This window comes from Oryctolagus cuniculus, chromosome 13 (genome assembly GCF_051225735.1).
Source record: "Oryctolagus cuniculus isolate XC-2025 breed Fujian yellow rabbit chromosome 13, ASM5122573v1, whole genome shotgun sequence".
In the NCBI taxonomy this organism is placed as follows: Eukaryota; Metazoa; Chordata; class Mammalia; order Lagomorpha; family Leporidae; genus Oryctolagus; species Oryctolagus cuniculus.
Window position 1 is genome coordinate 108,787,554 of NC_142879.1, and position 17,345 is coordinate 108,804,898.

Below are 17,345 nucleotides of genomic sequence, written 5' to 3' on the forward strand. Positions count from 1 at the left end.
CACCCTGGGAGGCAGTGGGTGATGGCTCAGTGACATGGGTCCCTGCCACTTACATGACTACAAGATTGAGTTCCCAGCTCCCAGCTTCAGGAGAAAGTGGATTATCCAGTTCAGCCGCATGCGTGGCAGGGAGCCAAGTACTTGAGCTATCATCTCCCAGGGTTTGCATGAGCAGGAAGCTGGATCAGAAGCAGAATGAAGGGACTTAAATCAGGCACTTGAGTACAGGAAGTTGGCATCCCAAGCAGTGTCGTAACTGCTGTGCGAAAGGCTCACTCTAACCTGTTTCCTCTTTTTTACAATTTACTTATTTATTTACTTATTTGAAAGGCAGAGTGAGAATGAGAGAGTGGGAGTGAGAAAGACACAGAGAGAGTGATGGCCAATGCTGTGGCATAGCAGGTAAAGACGCCGGCTACAGTGCCGACATCCCATATGGGCACTGGTTCTAGTCCCGGCAGCTCCTCTTCCAATGCAGCTCTCTGCTGTAGCCTGGGAAAGCAGTAGGAGATGGTCCAACACCTTCAGCCCCTGCACCCATGTGGGAGACCTGGAAGAAGTTCCTGGCTCCTGGCTCCTGGCTCCTGGCTTCGGATTAGCACAGCTCTGGCTGTTGCAGCCATCTGGAGAGTGAACCAGTAGATGGAAGACCTCTCCCCCCCACTCCCCCTCTCTCTGCCTCTCCTCTCTCTGTGTAACTCTGACTTCCAAGTAAATAAATAAATCTTAGAGAGAGAGAGAGAGAGAGAAACTGAGAGAGAAAGAGAGAGAGAGAGAATCTTCTACCCACTGATTCACTCTTCAAATGGCCACAAGGGCCAGATCTTGGGTCAGACCAAAACCATGAGCCAGGAACTGCACCCGGTCTCCCACGTGGGCAGCAGAGGCCATGCGTGCACTTGAGCCATCTTCCGATGCCTTCTCCGGTACGTCAAGCAGCTGCATCGGAAGCAGAGCGGCCAGGACTTAGCCAGTGATCATGGGGACGCGGGGTTCTGGCATGCAAGCAGTGGCTTAGCCATCGCAACACAACGCCAGCCCCGTCTCTGTTTTCTAAGAGGAAGATTCTCTGTGTCCTAATCTGGCCCTGCAAAAATAACATCACACATCACAGCTTTCTAAGTCCACATCCCCAAAGCTACAAGGGTTGGCCATATCTATAAACCAATCAGAGTTCTCTCTCTTTCCAACAAAACTTGGACAACATTCCTGTCTCTATTATCTCATTCGTTTTGTCATTTTCCACTCATTGGCTTATTGATATATTCAATAACTACTTAATAAACACCTGTTTGGAAGACATTTTCAAAAATCATTTCTCCTTTTGGTAAAGTCTAGAAAACATCAGTAGGTTGGGAATGGCGCTGTTTGCTGTATGCAGGGTCTCCTAAGCAGAGATACGTCACAGAGAGGCGACTGCAGTGACACTGGCTCTGGGCCGTGGCTCTCAGCACCGCCCCTCCACTCTCATGCATCAGAGGAGCTGCCTTGGCTGAGCCTAGCCTGTTTCTGACATGGTGTGTGTACAGTGGCACGTCTTGCACCCGCATGTTTGCAAAACACCTTCAGTTAGGTCAATGAGGCACTGGTTTGCATCCGTGTCTGCCTTCTGATGGATAGAAAATGCCGCCTGTTAGCCACGCTATCTCACTGGGGAGAACCCCTCAGGTGCAGAGATTTGTGTGGCCACTGTGCCTCCCCTGCTGCCCTGCAGTCAGACGTGGTAAGGAGAGGAGGCAGGCGGGGCAGGGAGTGAGCTGGGAACAGGTGCTCTCTGCCCCTGAACGCTGCTTGAGTGGCTTCTTCATCCACTCATGTGTGTGCTTTCTCTTTTCATCTTTCCTCTTGTCTCTTTTTGAGGGTGGAGGTGCAGTCTGCAAGAGGAGAAATCCCACGCGGGACTTTCATGATCAGTGAGATTCCAGCCCTGGGGGAAGGGAGCAGGCAGCCAGGTCCAGTCCCGGCTCCGTCACAGATTAGCAAGGAAGCAATGGTGCAGGCAGAAGCTGCGGACATGGATCACGTAGTCGTCCACTTCATTCCCGCTTTTACAGCAAACCCAGAGAAAAACAAGGAACCACGCTGATTTGCAAATATATACACAGGAGTGAAATTGTAAAGAAAATATGAGAAAAGATGAACAAAAGTACACAAAACACGCCACTGTGACTGCGCTGAGGACTTAAGATTCCCAGCGGCCAAGACAAGCAAACTGACATCCATTATTTCAATTCTTTTCTGTAAGCTGGGGACAAGAACGCACAAAAATTATTAGACAATCACAGGTGCAGACATTTCACCAGCTGCCACACACGGACTAAACACTCAGAAACGCCTTACATCAAATCTCAGCATCTCTGGAGTACCTGTGACGGGAAGGCCATTTTAACAGTTTGAAACTCCATAGCCACTGTTGTGGCACAAACAGAAAAGCTTCTATCTGCAACTTCAGCATCCCATATGGGCACTGGTTCAAGGCCCAACTGCTCTACTTCCAATTCAGCTCCCGTTAATGTGCCCGGGAAAGCAGCAGAGGATGGCTCAAGTGCTGGGGTCGCTGCACCTACGTGGGAGACCCGGATGAAGCTCCTGGCTCAGCGTGGACCAGCCCCGGCCATTGCAATCACTTGGGGAGTCAACAGTGGATGGAAGATTCTCTCTCTCTCTCTCTCTCTCTCTCTCTGCCCCATGAACCTCTTTCAAATAAATAAATATTTTAAAAAGTGTGACACACTGTATAACCTTAAGATGCTCTTTCTCTAACCTTCGTCACAGTTATAATTTGCCAGTAATCGCATCACCAAGAGTGGAGACAAAACCCTCTCTCCAGGGATGTTTATTTCCCTGTGAAGAATTTGAAATTTGAAGTAGATACCATCACTTTTCCCGTACTTCTGCGAACAATTTGTTCCCCAAACATATCTTCAGCACAGGGTCTCCAGTGGTCCCACTGACTTCTCACTTGTTGTAAGAGTTGGAATATGTTTCATTTCACCGACAGCTTTTCTTACTTAGTGAACAGTAACTGATCATTGAATCCACTAACACTTCCTTCACACAGAAACACACCTGTACCAAGAAGCCACGCCCCTGCACACACACGTCTCACACAGCAGTACTCGGTGGTTGAGAGGGGAGGAATGAGACCAGTGGGTTAACAAGCAGTTCGCCTGGTCCACGCAAACCCAGGCATCCCACAGCAGCCTCATCACATCCGTGGGCACACGGTGGAGACTGCAGGGTTACCCTCTGGGGCTTTGCGAGGAAGCTTCGGGAATGATGAAGCCTTCTCCCCCTCCGCGCTGAGCGACTCTGCATCTCCTGGGAGGAGCAGGAACTGCGGGGCAGTCTGTGAGAGGTGACTGGGAGGATCTGTACCTGTCCCGCTGGGCGTCCGCAGGCTTGGGGACGTCCTCTGGTTCTGGGGCTGGTGCAAGGCCCCGGTGACGCAAGAGACAGCAGCAACCACACCAGACCCATCTGCCACCTGAGATTCCTGGAAGAAAGGCCTTGCACAGTCACTTGTTCCACTTCAACATCTGAACGCCTCCCAGGCTGCAGGTGACAGAGGAGAGCGTTCTCCTGGTCCCTCGGGAGTAGCTCACTGCCCAGCACGGCCACTTGCAAACGGTGAGAATTTGAGTGAAGAATTTGACCGCACTGAGCCTCGCTCTCCTCATTTTTTTAATTTTTTTTTTTGACAGGCAGAGTGGACAGTGAGAGAGAGAGAGAGACAGAGAGAAAGGTCTTCCTTTGCCGTTGGTTCACCCAACGGTGGCCACCGTGGCCGGCGTGCTGCGACTGGCGCACCGCACTGATCCGAAGGCAGGAGCCAGGTGCTTCTCCTGGTCTCCCATGGGGTGCAGGGCCCAAGTACTTGGGTCATCCTCCACTGCACTCCCGGGACACAGCAGAGAGCTGGCCTGGAAGAGGGGCAACCGGGACAGAATCCGGCACCCCGACCGGGACTAGCACCTGGTGTGCCGGCGCCTCAAGGTGGAGGATTAGCCTAGTGAGCCGCGGCACCTGGCCACGCCCTCCTCATTTTTAAAAGAGGGATAACTGGCACAGCCCTCGCGGGATGCACTTGGAAGTGGCCGGCTCACGACACCCTCCACGACATCCGATGTTTCGAAGCAACCATTTCAGGAACAACGACGTCTCCCCTGGACAAAGAGATTATTTTTGAATGCTCTGCTTTAGTGAATCATAGTGGGTCCTAGGAAAGATCAAGAAAGGCTTGAAACTAAAATACTTCATGCATAACAACATCGCTGTAAATTAATAACAGCATCTTCACCAGCTCTTCATTCCTGCCTCGCAGGAATCCCTCAGCTATTTATGGAATGAGAAATTAAAACGCGAGCCTACGGAGTTGGCTTTGTGGCATAGCAGGTTAAGCCGCTGCCTGTGATGTCAGCATCCCATGTGGGCGCCAGTTCGTGTCCCAGCTGCTCCCCCTCCGATCTAGTACTCGGCTATGGCCTGGGAAAGCAGTAGAAGATGGCCCGCGTGCTCAGGCCGCTGTAACTGCGTGGGAGACCTGGATGAAGCTCCTGGCTCCTGGCTTCAGATCAACCCACCTCCAGTTGTTGCTGGAAACCAGCTGATGAAAGACATGTGTGTGTGTGTGTGTGTGTGTGTTCTCTGGAACTCTTTCAAATAAATTTAAAGAGAGAGTGCGTAACTAGCTGCTCATCCATGTTCACTCGTTGGGAGTGAATAGCGTGGAAGTTTTCATCCAGTCCCCTACACAACAAAGTAAAGACACCGACAACACTGGCAGCCACACGGGTGGGTGGTGTCCAAGTGGTTCTGTGGACCTGGTCTGGGTCTGTAAAGATGCCTAGCGTCTACTCGAGGGATCCAACAGGACTTCTGAAGTCCACGACAAGGCCAAAGCCCACTCAGCCGACAGCCAGCTTCACACACCCACGGGCCTTCCACCAGTCGGTCAGCAGTGACGCCATCCTGTTTGCCTGCAACTCACCACTTCGATGATCGGATTTCCCACCCAACGTTCAGCCGACAATGAGCAGACTAAAAATGACCGTGCCAGACGCTCCCAATGCCCAGAGGGTGAAACAGCTCGGTGTACTTCCCACAGCGCTTCGCTCCGAACCGTGACTCACTCACCTGGTAAGCGGCTGGTGGGTGCCGGGCTGCTCAAAACCAGTTCTCGCCTTTTAACCTACCGTGTTTGCACGGATAGCCACATCCTTAACGCCAAGCACCCCGGGGAAAGTCCAGACTGCGGCTGTGTAGTCACACACGTGACCTCTGTATTTTCTACGTCACGCACAAGCACCCAGTCAAACAATCGCTGACAGGCAACTTTCCCGGGGTGATGTCGCCCAAGTCACATTGCAGACGCCACGAAAGGGGACGCATTCATTTAGCACCAGAAATGAAAAATGGGGTAAAAATCTGTTTGCTGTTCTTGGGGAAGTAGAGAATCCAGCTTAAGATGTTTCCCCAGATGCCATGGAAAAAAAGCCAACCAACGGTGACCAAAAAAAAAATCTGACTCCATCCAAGATAATCACTGTTAAGCAATGTCTCTGGGAACGTGTGCATTGCCTTGCAAAAATTAAAACCAGTGTGGACATTGCCCTGACTGCTTGTTGCACATTTCCTTTACTGGAAAAACTGGGCTGGTTTTGTTTCTATTCCTGTTGTTGAGATTTTTTTGTGTGTTCAGGAAAAAGAGATGAGAGAAGAGTAAAAAAAAATAACTTTTATTTCTGTCTTAATTCCATTTGAATATTCAGAATTCAGCCCACGGTACCTCCTAACACTCCAAGCCCAGCTCCTGCCTCTTCCCATTCCATCACAGTTTTCGACGTGTGCTCTTGTCCACAGGATGGCTCCCACCAAGGCAGGTGGCGGGAAGAACTGTGACTGCCCCGCCATCCATGAGGTACTGACCAAGAGTGCACCCCCAATACTCACACGGCATCCACGCCCAGGGGCTGGTGTTGTGATGCCAGCATCCAATACAGGCACCAGTTCTCCTCCCAGCTGCTCCTCTTCTAATACAGCTCTCTGCTATGGCCTGGGAAAGCAGTGGAAGATGACCCGAATGCTTGGGCTCCTGCACCCGTATGGCAGACCTGGAAGACTCTCCGGGCTCCTAGCTTCAGATTGGCCCAGCTCCAGCTGTTGTGGCTATTTGGGGAGTGAATCAGCAGATGGAAGAAACGTGTGTGTGCGTGTGTGTGCTTGTGTGTCTCCCTCGCTCTCTGCCTTTCAAATAAATAAATAATCTTTAAAAGAAATAAACGCAACAGCATGCCCCTCAGGCTGTCAGAGAGATCGGGAAGGAGATGGGGACTCCAGGTGTGTGCACTGACACCAGGCTCAACACAGCTGCCTGAGCCCCATGATGCCCTGGTGTGACAGTGCCCAGAAAACACCGCGAGGGAGAAGACTCACCACACATGCCCTACACTTCAGTAACTGCGCACCTGTCACCACTTTCTGGAACCCACAGGCAGTCAGCGTGGATGAGAATTGGCTGCTGACAGAAGCTACAAAGCTGCACACACACACAAGTTTGGGTACAAAAAGTCCTGCCATGGCTTTGTCATAGGACACACTTCCAGGCACTCTACGAGGGCCCCCTGCAGGCACCCCGTGCTCTCACACCCCTTCTGTGCAAAGTGGGCACACTCCCTGTGACTGTGGACCCGTGCAAGCTGAAAAAGCTCAGTGGAGAGCCCGCTGGCCATCGCCGGGAAAACCAGGAGGCAGGCTGTGGTATCCTCGAATCGTAAGAACTCTACGTCTGGGCCAGCACCGCGGCTCACTTGGCTAATCCTCCACCTTGCGGCGCCGGCACACGAGGTTCTAGTCCAGGTTGGGGCGCCGGATTCTGTCCCGGTTGCCCCTCTTCCAGTCCAGCTCTCTGCTGTGGCCCAGGAGTGCAGCGGAGGATGGCCCAGGTGCTTGGGCCCTGCACCCCATGGGAGACCAGGATAAGTACCTGGCTCCTGGCTCCTGCCATCAGATCAGCGCGGTGCGCCAGCCGCAGCGCGCCGGCTGCGGCGGCCATTGGAGGGTGAACCAACGGCAAAGGAAGACCTTTCTCTCTGTCTCTCTCTCTCACTGTCCACTCTGCCTGTCAAAAAAAAAAAAAAAAACTCTACGTCCGGTCTCTGCCCTGCTTGCCGGCACACACAGCTCCTACAACCCTGGGAAGCAGAAGGCGAGGAGAATCTTCTAACGTCTGGCCTCTGGTCCCCGGTTTCCCGGCACATGGACCCTGGAGCCCTTGTCCTCTCCAGAGTGACGTCAATGGCCTGACCAATGGCCGCTGGCCCCCAAGCAGCCTCAGGATGGGAGTGGTCACCAGGAAGAGCAGGGCCTGGTTAGGGGGTTGGCACTCGGAAGAGAAGAGGAGCTGATGGTGGGGCTGGTTGTAAGGCAGCCTTCCTAAAAGCCATCAGGGCCAGCTGCACAGCACAGAAGTCCCCCCTCCAGACTGTCCCAGATGTCACCTGCCGGCCGCCCCACCTGGCTGTGCGTCTGTGAGTGAAGCAGGTCCCTGGGTTCCACGATCTGAGCTGACCGATACTCCAGCCCGCGGACAGGACCCAGGGGCCCCCTCTGCCCCCACCTCACAGCTATCATCAGAAGCCCAGGGCCCAGACTCACAGCTGGCACTTCTTTCCTTTTGAAGTCTCTGAAATAACGTACTTCTAATCTACACTACGGCCAAGGGCCTAATGCTCAGCCACACCACCCTGGACGTGCCCGGTCTCGTCTAATTTTTCAAGAACATCTTGGGTGCATCAGTATCATGATCTCCAATGTCCACCTCCTCCCGCTGACCCCTCAGTGTCCAGTCCTGCCCACCTCGGAGAAGACACAGCACCCACCGTGACAGGCACACACACCTGCTCAAGCCAAGGAATGGAAGCTTCGACCCTGCGCTCCCTCAGCCCCATCGTTCTCCCATCCCCAGGCCTCCTGCACCCTTTTCTTTTTTTTAATTTTTTTTGACAGGCACAGTTAGAGAGAGAGAGACAGAGAGAAAGGTCTTCCTTCCATTGGTTCACTTCCCAAATGGCCGCTACGGCCGGTGCTGCGCTGATCCGAAGGCAGGAGCTAGGTGCTTCCTCCCGGTCTCCCATGCGGTGCAGGAGCCCAAATACCTGAGCCATCCTCCACTGCACTCCCGGGCCACAGCAGAGCTGGCCTGGAAGAGGGGCAACCGGGACTAGAACCCGGCACCCATATGGGATGCCAGCGCCGCAGGCGGAGGATTAACCAAGTGAGCCATGGCGCCAGCCACAACCTCCTGCACCCTTGAGGCTCTCACTCACCTGGGCTTCCCCCAAGCTTTTCACCTGCTACAGCCAAAAGGACTCCATGGAGACAGAAGTCTTGATCCCATCTCTCGTGCACACAACACACACTCCCATGGTCGTCCTCACTGCCAGCATAAACAAAGGCGACAGAGGGCGCCTCCATCTCCCCTCCGCCATGGCATCTCTGGACGGGGCTGTCAGACCTTCTGTCCTGGGTCCTCGGAGCCTGTCCTCGGCTCTGTGGCCCTGTCACACCTGGGACTCCCTGTGTTCACCTAGATGAGATGCAGGCTTCATGGAGCTCAGTCCACACCCACTTGGGGTCCCAGCTGTGGCTCGGACCCACCCTTGTTGAGTGCTCAGTAAATACCCACAGCACAGCGGACGCTGAGTGCCCTGTGCCCCTGCCCGTTCTCAGGGTGATAGGAGGACCACACCATGAATGGGAGTTCAGTATCTGTAGCAAGCTAGGGAATGGCCCAAGCGACAGAGGTGGGGTGGTCACTTCACAATCCCGACACCCCCGGGCCCTGTGGGGGCTATCCAGTCGTGGCCTTGTGCCAGCGCCTTTACAATCAGCTGCCCTGAACACGTCTAAGGAACAGAGCCTGCCCACGTAACCTAATGAGGAACATCTGCCTCCTAATAGAAGCGAAATGACCAAGTATCTAATGCGAAAAACCAGAAATTAAATATACATTGGGTACCACTGCATATGTCTTGGTGAGGGAAGAACTCACCATAAAAAATTATAGCAACGATGTCAAAAATAAGGGGAGAGGCAATAATCACCCCACATTTACCAAGGACAGCAGAGGATGTTTTTATTCTCCGTCCGGTTTCGATACAGAAATGATTACACAGCCTGTAACAGTCTGCTCACCTCTCAGAATGTGCAGGTCGGGGGTGGGGGCGGCAGCGGGCCCTGCACCTGTCAGTCACCCACGTCCTGGAGAAGTCCCGCTGAGAGCACTGACAGTAACCAGCATGTTCCACCCTGTGGAGTCCCTGGGGCTCCTGCAGGACAGAGCAGGGCGGCGGCGTGGCCTGGGGAAGCAGGACCAGCGCCACACACATGTTCAGAAGTGAAACAGCTCTTAACAGCTTCTATTCACTCTCATTTCTTGTGAAATTTTAAGACATGGAAAGAAAAGGGTCACTATTTGCCCTGAAGATCAGTCATCACCCTTAGCCTGCATGGTAAGTCCTATACATGTATTTTTAGAGAATGAAGCTCACACGGTCCTACCAGGCCTTGGGGAGCAACTACGTTGCCCTAAAATGATGTTACTTAAGGCCGGCACTATGGAGTAGCCAGGTTTTTTTTTTTGAGAGTTAGGGTTACAGACAGTGAGAGGGAGAGGCAGACAGAAAGGTCTTCCTTCCATTGGATCACTCTCCTAATGGCCGCTACGGCCGGAGCTGCGCCGATCTGAAGCCAGGAGCCAAGCGCTTCTTCCTGGTCTCCCACGTGGGTGCAGGGGCCCAAGGACTTGGGCCATCTTCTACTGCTTTCCCAGGCCATAGCAGAGAGCTGGACTGGAAGTGGAGCAGCTGGGACTAGAACTGGCGCCCATATGGGATGCTGGCGCGACAGGCAGAGGATTAACCTGCCGGCCCCATATGGAGTAGCCAGTTAAGCCACCGCCTGTGACTCTGGCGTCCCATACGGTTGCCTGTTGATGACCTGGCCACTTCACTTTCGACCCAGCTCCCAGCTAATGTGCCTGGGAAGGCAGCAGAAGATGGCCCAAGTCCTTGGGCCCCTGCACCCACATGCGAGACCCGGATAAACTCCTGGTTCCTGGCTTTGGCCTGCCCAAGCACCAGAGGTTGTAGCCATTTGGAGAGTGAACTACTGGACGGAAGACCTCTGTCTCTCTGTCTCTGCCAGGCAGATGCCCTGGCTCTTTAGCCAGAAGCCCTCCCTGGCGCTTGGACCACTGCCGGCACTGGAGGAGCGAGGAGCGGGCTGGGTTGTATTTGCCTTGGAGCAAATCTTGAAAATAAGCAACACAGCGAGCCTGGAGCAGAAGCGACCTCTACCAATCATTCCCTGTTTCTGAACGGTTCCGGGCAACTTGCGTCATTCACAAGCAAACGTCACGATCCACACTGGCCTGAAGTTAAGAGCGACAGGACCAACCTCCCTCCTCCAGGATGCCCTGCTGTGAAGGCCTTCATCCCAGTGAATACAAATGCTCGGTTAACCAGAACCACACATTAGCAGACCAGGCTGAGTCACAGTGTTGAGTCAACGCAATTTCAGTTTATTTAAAAATAAACTAAGGGGTCGGCGTCGTGGTGCGGCAAGTTAGGCCGCTGCTTGAGACACTGGGATCCTGTGAAAACAGGCTGCTCTGCCTCTGATCCAGCTTCCTGCTCATGTGCAGACAACGGCCCAAGCACATGCGTCTCTGCCGCCACGTGGGAGACCTGATGGAACTCCTGGATGTGTCACAAAAGGAAAAAAGGCTGCAAATGTAATTTCAGCCGAGTGATCCTCAGAGAAGTAGAATTTTCCAAATGGATGCATGTAGTTGAAAGGCACAGTGTCAGAGACAGGGAAGATCTCTCATCTGCTGGTTCGCTCCCTAAATGGCCTCAACAGCCAGGGCTGGGCCAGGTTGAAGCCAGGAGCCAGGAGCTTCATCTGGGTCTCCCGTGTGGGTGGCAGGGATCCAAGGACTTGGGCCACCATCTTCTGCCTTTCCAGGTGCATTATCAGGAAACTGGATTGCAAGGAAAGCAGCCAGGACTGACACCGGCACTCCGGTACGGGCTGCCAGTGCTGCGGGCAGATTAATCGCTGCCCCGCAGGGCCGGCCCCGGGAGGTTGGTTTCCGGTGTTTAGACAGCCCGATTTCTCACGCACTGTTAGGAAGCCGACTGTTGTTCTGCTGATTAGCTGTCATTTCTGTGTTTTTAGATTCTTTTTTTTTTTTTTTTTTTTGACAGGCTGAGTGGACAGTGAGAGAGAGACAGAGAGAAAGGTCTTCCTTTTGCCATTGGTTCACCCTCCAATGGCCGCCGTGGCCAGTGCACTGCGGCCGGCGCACTGCGCTGATCCGAAGCCAGGAGCCAGGTGCTTCCTCCTGGTCTCCCATGGGGTGCAGGGCCCAAGCACTTGGGCCATCCTCCACTGCACTCCCGGGCCACAGCAGAGAGCTGGCCTGGAAGAGGAGCAACCGGGACAGAATCCGGTGCCCCGACCTGGACTAGAACCCGGTGTGCCGGCGCCGCAAGGTGGATGATTAGCCTAGTGAGCCGCGGCGCCGGCCAGATTCTTAACCTCTAAAAGCCATTTATAGCTCCCCGGGAGGAGACAGGACAAACGTGTGTTGGGATCATGGCAGCTAACCATGGCCATCGTAATGACTTCCAGGTCTTTTCATTTTCATTTATTTATCTTCCTTTTATTTGAAAGGCAGAGAGACACAGAGAAAGGGACAAAGAGAGATCTTCCATCTGCTGGTTCACTCCCCGCATGCTCACAACAGCCAAAGTAGGGCACTGGAACTCAATCCGGATCTCCCACAAACACAGAGCTGGCAGGGGCCCAAGCCCTTGAGCCAACCCTGCTGCTACCCAGGGTGCACATCAGCGGGGGCTGGACAGGAAGTGCAGGACTCCAGCCAGGCACTGCCATGTGGGATGTGGGCATCCACGCAGCAACTTAACCGCTGTACTCCCACACCCAGGCCTCTCAAACACGACAGACATCGCCACGTCCACTGCCTTGGCCTGTGAACACAAGTGGCCAGGCCCTCATGGGGAAGTTTCTTAAATAGGACACAGGATAAAAAGGCCCACGCCTCACTGGGCCTGGCAGGTCGAGCACCTCAAGGGGCAGGTGCTTGTGGGTGTCTGGGACGAGAACAAGCTGTGTGTAGAGAGGGCTGTGGCAAGCGTTTACAGCCAGCCCTCCGAGTAGCACGCGGGAGTCCTAACGCCACCTCACATCCTGGGGGCAGGGATGCCCAGCACGGCCAAAATAAGGTGCCTCACCCCTGCGGCTGGCAGTCGGCACTGTGAAAAGACGCAATTCCTTCATTTAAAAAAAAAAAAAAAAAAAAAAAAAAAAAAACAGCACGTCCACTTACGTAAGGCCAGCAGAGCCTGCAAGAGTGTTTTTGAAAGCTGTGCAGAGAACCACATTGTCAGGAAACTGGAGCTGGCAGGTCTGGGTCCACCCCAGGGAGAGGGGTTACAGAAATAAAGGCAGGTGCTACGGGAGCTGGGATAAGTGAGATAAGCGGCAGGTATTCTTAGCACCTGCCTAGCGCACTGTTCCCCAGGGGCCGTAGGGAGCGCTTAGTAGAGGAGCAAATGTGCTCAGAGGCCTTGGGAAGGAGCTGGTGGGGCAGCCCACTGACCACACCGCTGCCCTCCCTCATGCCGAGCCTTCTCCACTCCAGACTCCGGTCCCACAGGTGGGCGCTCCCTGCCTCTCCCCTGGGACCCGGCCTGCCTCCCTCACTTGTTCCTCCTTCCCTCCAGTCTCCCACCCGACCTTGTGGCTGTGGGCACTGGAGTGCTCAGTCTCACAGATGACCTGGTCCGCCTCCCCGTCCAAGGGCCTCCAGCCTCACGTGGCTTTCCCGCTGCCCAAAGCCCTCCCAGCGCCAAGATCTTCCCCGGTCAGACCCCAGCCCCTCCCTCTGGCCTGCCTGCCTTCACCTCTGACTCTGGCTCCAACCAGGGACCTGCTCTCACATCATCTGGGTGAAGAACAACCCCAATACTGGCTGCGGGGATTGCTGTAGGACCCCTGGACTGGGCCCACTCACCTGACACAGGTGGAGGGAGAAACTAGGTGTTTGCTGCAACACACAGCACAAGGGGTCGGGCAGCTGGGCCCTCATTCCAGGCTCCCTGAGGGACCGGGGTCATTGTCCTTATAGATTGACCTTGGAGCTGAGTGTTTCCCTGGCTGGTCTGCAGAGCCCAAAGCCTTCCTTCAACTGCACACCGATATCAGGTCCTTTAGGGGAGGTTGACGATGACAGAGTGGGTATGGGCAGGGGGCCGTTCTGGGGTTCCCGGGAAAGACATCGCTCAAGATGAGATCGGGCACCATGCTGTTACCGGGGAAGCAGACAGCCTCAGGAGTCTGATCGATCGTTAGAATCCTGCAGGGCTGGCTGTACCTCCCCTTCAGGCCTCCAAGTTGATTCTAGTGAGCGGTTGATTTGCTAACACAAAGGCAGGGCAAGGACACTTTAAGCCGAGGGAGGGAGGTGGGGGACCAGGGCCTGACGGTACCTAGCGCCTCTGCATTCCAAGCGTGGCGCAGGCGACTCCTCCTCCAGCCATCAACCTTCGTGACCTTTGGGGCTGGAAACTACCCGGTCGCACAGAATGCAGCCCCTGGAGTATTCCCTCGGCTGCGGAAAACTCCACGTGGGACACTTCCTGGGAAAAGGTTAGGAAGACGGCAAGAGCATCACCAAGTCCCGCAACACAGGTGCCGCGGAGCTGCCGCCTGATCCCATGGCTCGCTCGAGCCTGTGACAGCCACACAGCCACACAGCCACACAGCCAGGACGCCGGCTCCAGTCTGCAGACGCAGAAGGAAGGACCCTATGGGAAGTCCAGCCCCAACCCAGACACCGAAACAGAAGGTCGTGGTTTTGAGGGCCTGTGAGTCAGGGCGCAGGGAGCTTTCTGCTGGGTCGTCAGGAACCAAATCGGAAGCTCAGAGTTCCAGTAGGGACTGAGCACCTGGACACAGAGGACCGAGGGGGGCAGGCAGGGAGGGAGGGAGGGGGCTGTACCCCCTCAGCATCAAAGCTGTGACTGAGTTAGTCTCAGAGCAACTGAGGGACTCAGTGGACGTTTCCAGAACCTTGCTCAGCCTGCCCCACCAAGTAGAATGTTAGCTTGAGATGAACAAAGCACAAGGCGTGCCCATGACCTTGACTGTCACCCGCGTCAGTGTCAGATGGCAGTCACGGTTCTTCAGGTATCTCCGGGGCCCCGGCAGAAGGAAGTGAAAACCTACAGACAAGAAGCTCACACTCAGTAATTCAAGTCCACAGCTGTCGCTCCCCGTCTTCGTGGAGGAACCACACAGGACCCTGCGTTGTTCTTTCGTCTGCTCGGCCCTCCCCAGGTTTGCTGCTGGTTCTTCCCGGGTTGGCTACCGACCCTTCCACCTCCGTGGAAGGGCGGTTCCCCCTAGCCACTTTCCCCACTTCCGCGGGGAAGCAGCACACCGCCGGCCGGCTCTCTCGGGGGCTGCACAGGTGTTCCTTCTAGATGTTCCCCTTAGATGTTCCTGGTGCATGCCGTCTCTCTCCTCCTTTATAGTCCTCTTCCACCAATCCCAACTCTGCTACCCACACGCCGAGTATGCTGCTCTCCTCCAATCAGGAGCAGCTCCTGCAGTTTATTGGTTGAACTGGAGGCAGCTGTGTAGAAGCTGTTACTTCCTTCTCAGCGCCATATTGTGGGAGAGCAGATGCATAGAATAAGTCTTAATTCCAGTAACTTAGTCTAGTCCGAGTTGCTCCCAGTTGCTCCCCACACACAGCCAAAGAGAGTTTGATGAAAAGAGCCCAAGAAACCCACACTTTCCCATGTAAGCACACTGAAAGATAATTATATAAACAAGTGTCCGGTATGTTGAAGGAAGCAGTGAGAAATGTCCAGTCTGCTGTCCTATTGTCATCTTGGAAAACGTACAGAATGGCCGCTCACCCACTGACTTGTTCCATCAGTCACCAAGCACGCACGGAGCCCTCGGACGAGGCTACGCCCAGGGAGGAGGTCAGGCCCCTCCCCTGGGTAAGCCCCAGCACGTGACACAGGGATGGACAGAGTGCAGTGGCTCTGATGCAACTTGAGTCGTGGGGTGCGTCAGCAAAGGGGTCCACCCACAGCGAGCACCTTTGCAAACCTCAGTAACTGGGTACGAAGCCCAGTTGTGGGGTCCCACTGCGGCGCAGTGGGTTAAGCTGCTGCCTGCAACACTGGCATCCCACGGTGGAACACCGGTTCTAGCCCTGGCAGCTCCACTTCCAATGCAGCTCGCTGCTAAAGCACCCAGGAAAGCAGAAGAGGGTGCAAGGACGTGGGTCCCCGCCATCCGTATGCGAGACCCAGATGGAGCTCTGAGCTCCTGACTCTGGCCTGGCCCAGCCCTGCTCTTTGAACACGCACAGTCTCTTTCTCCAGGTAGGAACTATGCCTGTGAGGAGATCCACGTTAATACATGAAAATGGAGATAAGAGCTGAGCACGCCAAGAGCAGACGGAAATGAGGACTCGTTAGGGACCTGCACCATCGTCGGTACACGTGCTGGGGTGGGGAAGGCATTTTGGCCTGAGTACAGAGGCTGGCGTGAGCTCCCATTCAGGCACGCAAGCGTGTGAAGGAACAGAAGACATTCCCCAACAGGGGCAGGCGCGTGGCACAGCAGCTAAGTTGCTGCTGGGATGCCCACTTCCTGTAAGGGAGTGCCTGGTTCAAGTCCTGGCTCCTCTGCTTCGGATCCCAGGATCCCGATCCCGACAACGTGCACCCTGGGAGGCGGCAGGTGAGGGCTCACGTTACTTGGTCCCTGCCACCCAGGTGGGAGACCTGGAAGGGGTTCTAGGTTCCTGGTTTCAGTGTGGCCCCAGCCTTGGCTGCTCAGGCATTTGGGGAGTGAACCAGAAGAAGGAAACTCACACTCGCTCATTCTCTCTCTCTCTCTCTCTCTGTCTGTCTCTGTCTCTCTCTCTGTCTCTCTGTCTCCCTCTGTAGGTGTGTCTCTGCTTTTCAAATAAAACACCGGGGCTGGTGCTGTGGCGCAGTAGGTTAACACCCTGGCCTGAAGCACCGGCATCCCATGTGGGCGCCGGTTTTAGTCCCGGCTGCTCCTCTTCTGATCCAGCTCTCTGCTGTGGCCTGGGATAGCATTAGAAGATGGCCCAAGTCCTTGGGCCCCTGCACCCACGTGAGAGACCTGGAAGAAGCTCCTGGCTTCGGATCAGCACAGCTCCGGCCATTGCAGCCATCTGGGGAGTGAACCAGCGGATGGAAGACCTCTCTCTCTGTCTCTACCTCTCTCTGTAACTCCATCTTTCAAATAAATAAAAATAAATCTTAAAAAAAAAAAGAAATGGTCTGGGTTTGTTAGATATGGAAAACAAAGGCAAACTCTAAAAAAAAATTTTTTTAAATACTTTTTTTAAAAAGTCCATGAACAAAAGGCAGATGACAGAGGGCCCCGATGGCCACGGGGTTTCCAAGCTCAAGACCTCACTCTGCACGCAAGAGGAAGGTATGGACATGCACAGCCACACAGCGCCTTCATGAACGCTCAGGTACCCTGGCCACGGGTGACACATGCACACGCATGCTCGGTCACCTGTCGGGAGACCGCCACCTCCCCTCCTGTGACACGCCCCGCGCCCCAGCCCTTCCAAAGTGCCATTTCTGTCTCTCCTAGCCTACTCTGGTGATGACGCACACTCCCGTGCTGGGGGCCAGTTCCCAGCGCTCTCAGCGGAGTGGATGGGCCAGTTCCATCACCAAGCCCGCTGACAGCCGCTTCCTGGACACCCAAGGGGGGCTGCTGACCACCGGCTGTACACGGTGCCGTACACGGTGTCATCAGCTCCCCCTTGCCGGCCGGTCCCATCCTATGGTGTGTGCTGCAGGTGCAGACACGTCCAAGGGTTCCCAGCTTGGAGACGTCCCTGGCTTCTGGAAGGGAGGATCTCTGCTAACAGTGACACGGAGCTTTTATCTTCAAAGCACTGGGAAAACATTATGTAATTATCCCTCCTTGCATACCTGGGAGGCAAGGATGCAGCACTAACCCTGGACTTCAGGGGACGAGGCTCCCGAGAGGCCCAGCCCCTGCCCCCAGGCCGGAGAGCAACATCAACACAGAGGTCAAGCACCACAAGCTCCTCCCCGCTCTGTCCAGGGCAAGTTCCTCCAAGAACAGGGAAACAGGTCGTGTTTGTGCAGGGCAGCTGGGTGGGAGGCTGGGTTTGCGCTGTCTGGGCCCCATACCTCGAATTCCGCACCTGTCAGAGG

At 54.8% G+C, this 17,345-nt stretch overlaps 1 long non-coding RNA gene across 1 annotated transcript in view; it reads right to left on the bottom strand.

The window, feature by feature from the left end:
* Positions 1-5,247, bottom strand: part of LOC149122851 (uncharacterized) — a 34,332-nt gene extending 29,085 nt beyond the window's left edge. The window contains exons 1-2 of the long non-coding RNA XR_016219923.1: positions 5,137-5,247; positions 3,379-3,496 (exon numbers count right to left, since the gene is read on the bottom strand). This is a non-coding gene — a long non-coding RNA (uncharacterized LOC149122851). The remainder of the gene's footprint in view (positions 1-3,378; positions 3,497-5,136) is intronic.
* Positions 5,248-17,345: the final 12,098 nt, after the last annotated feature.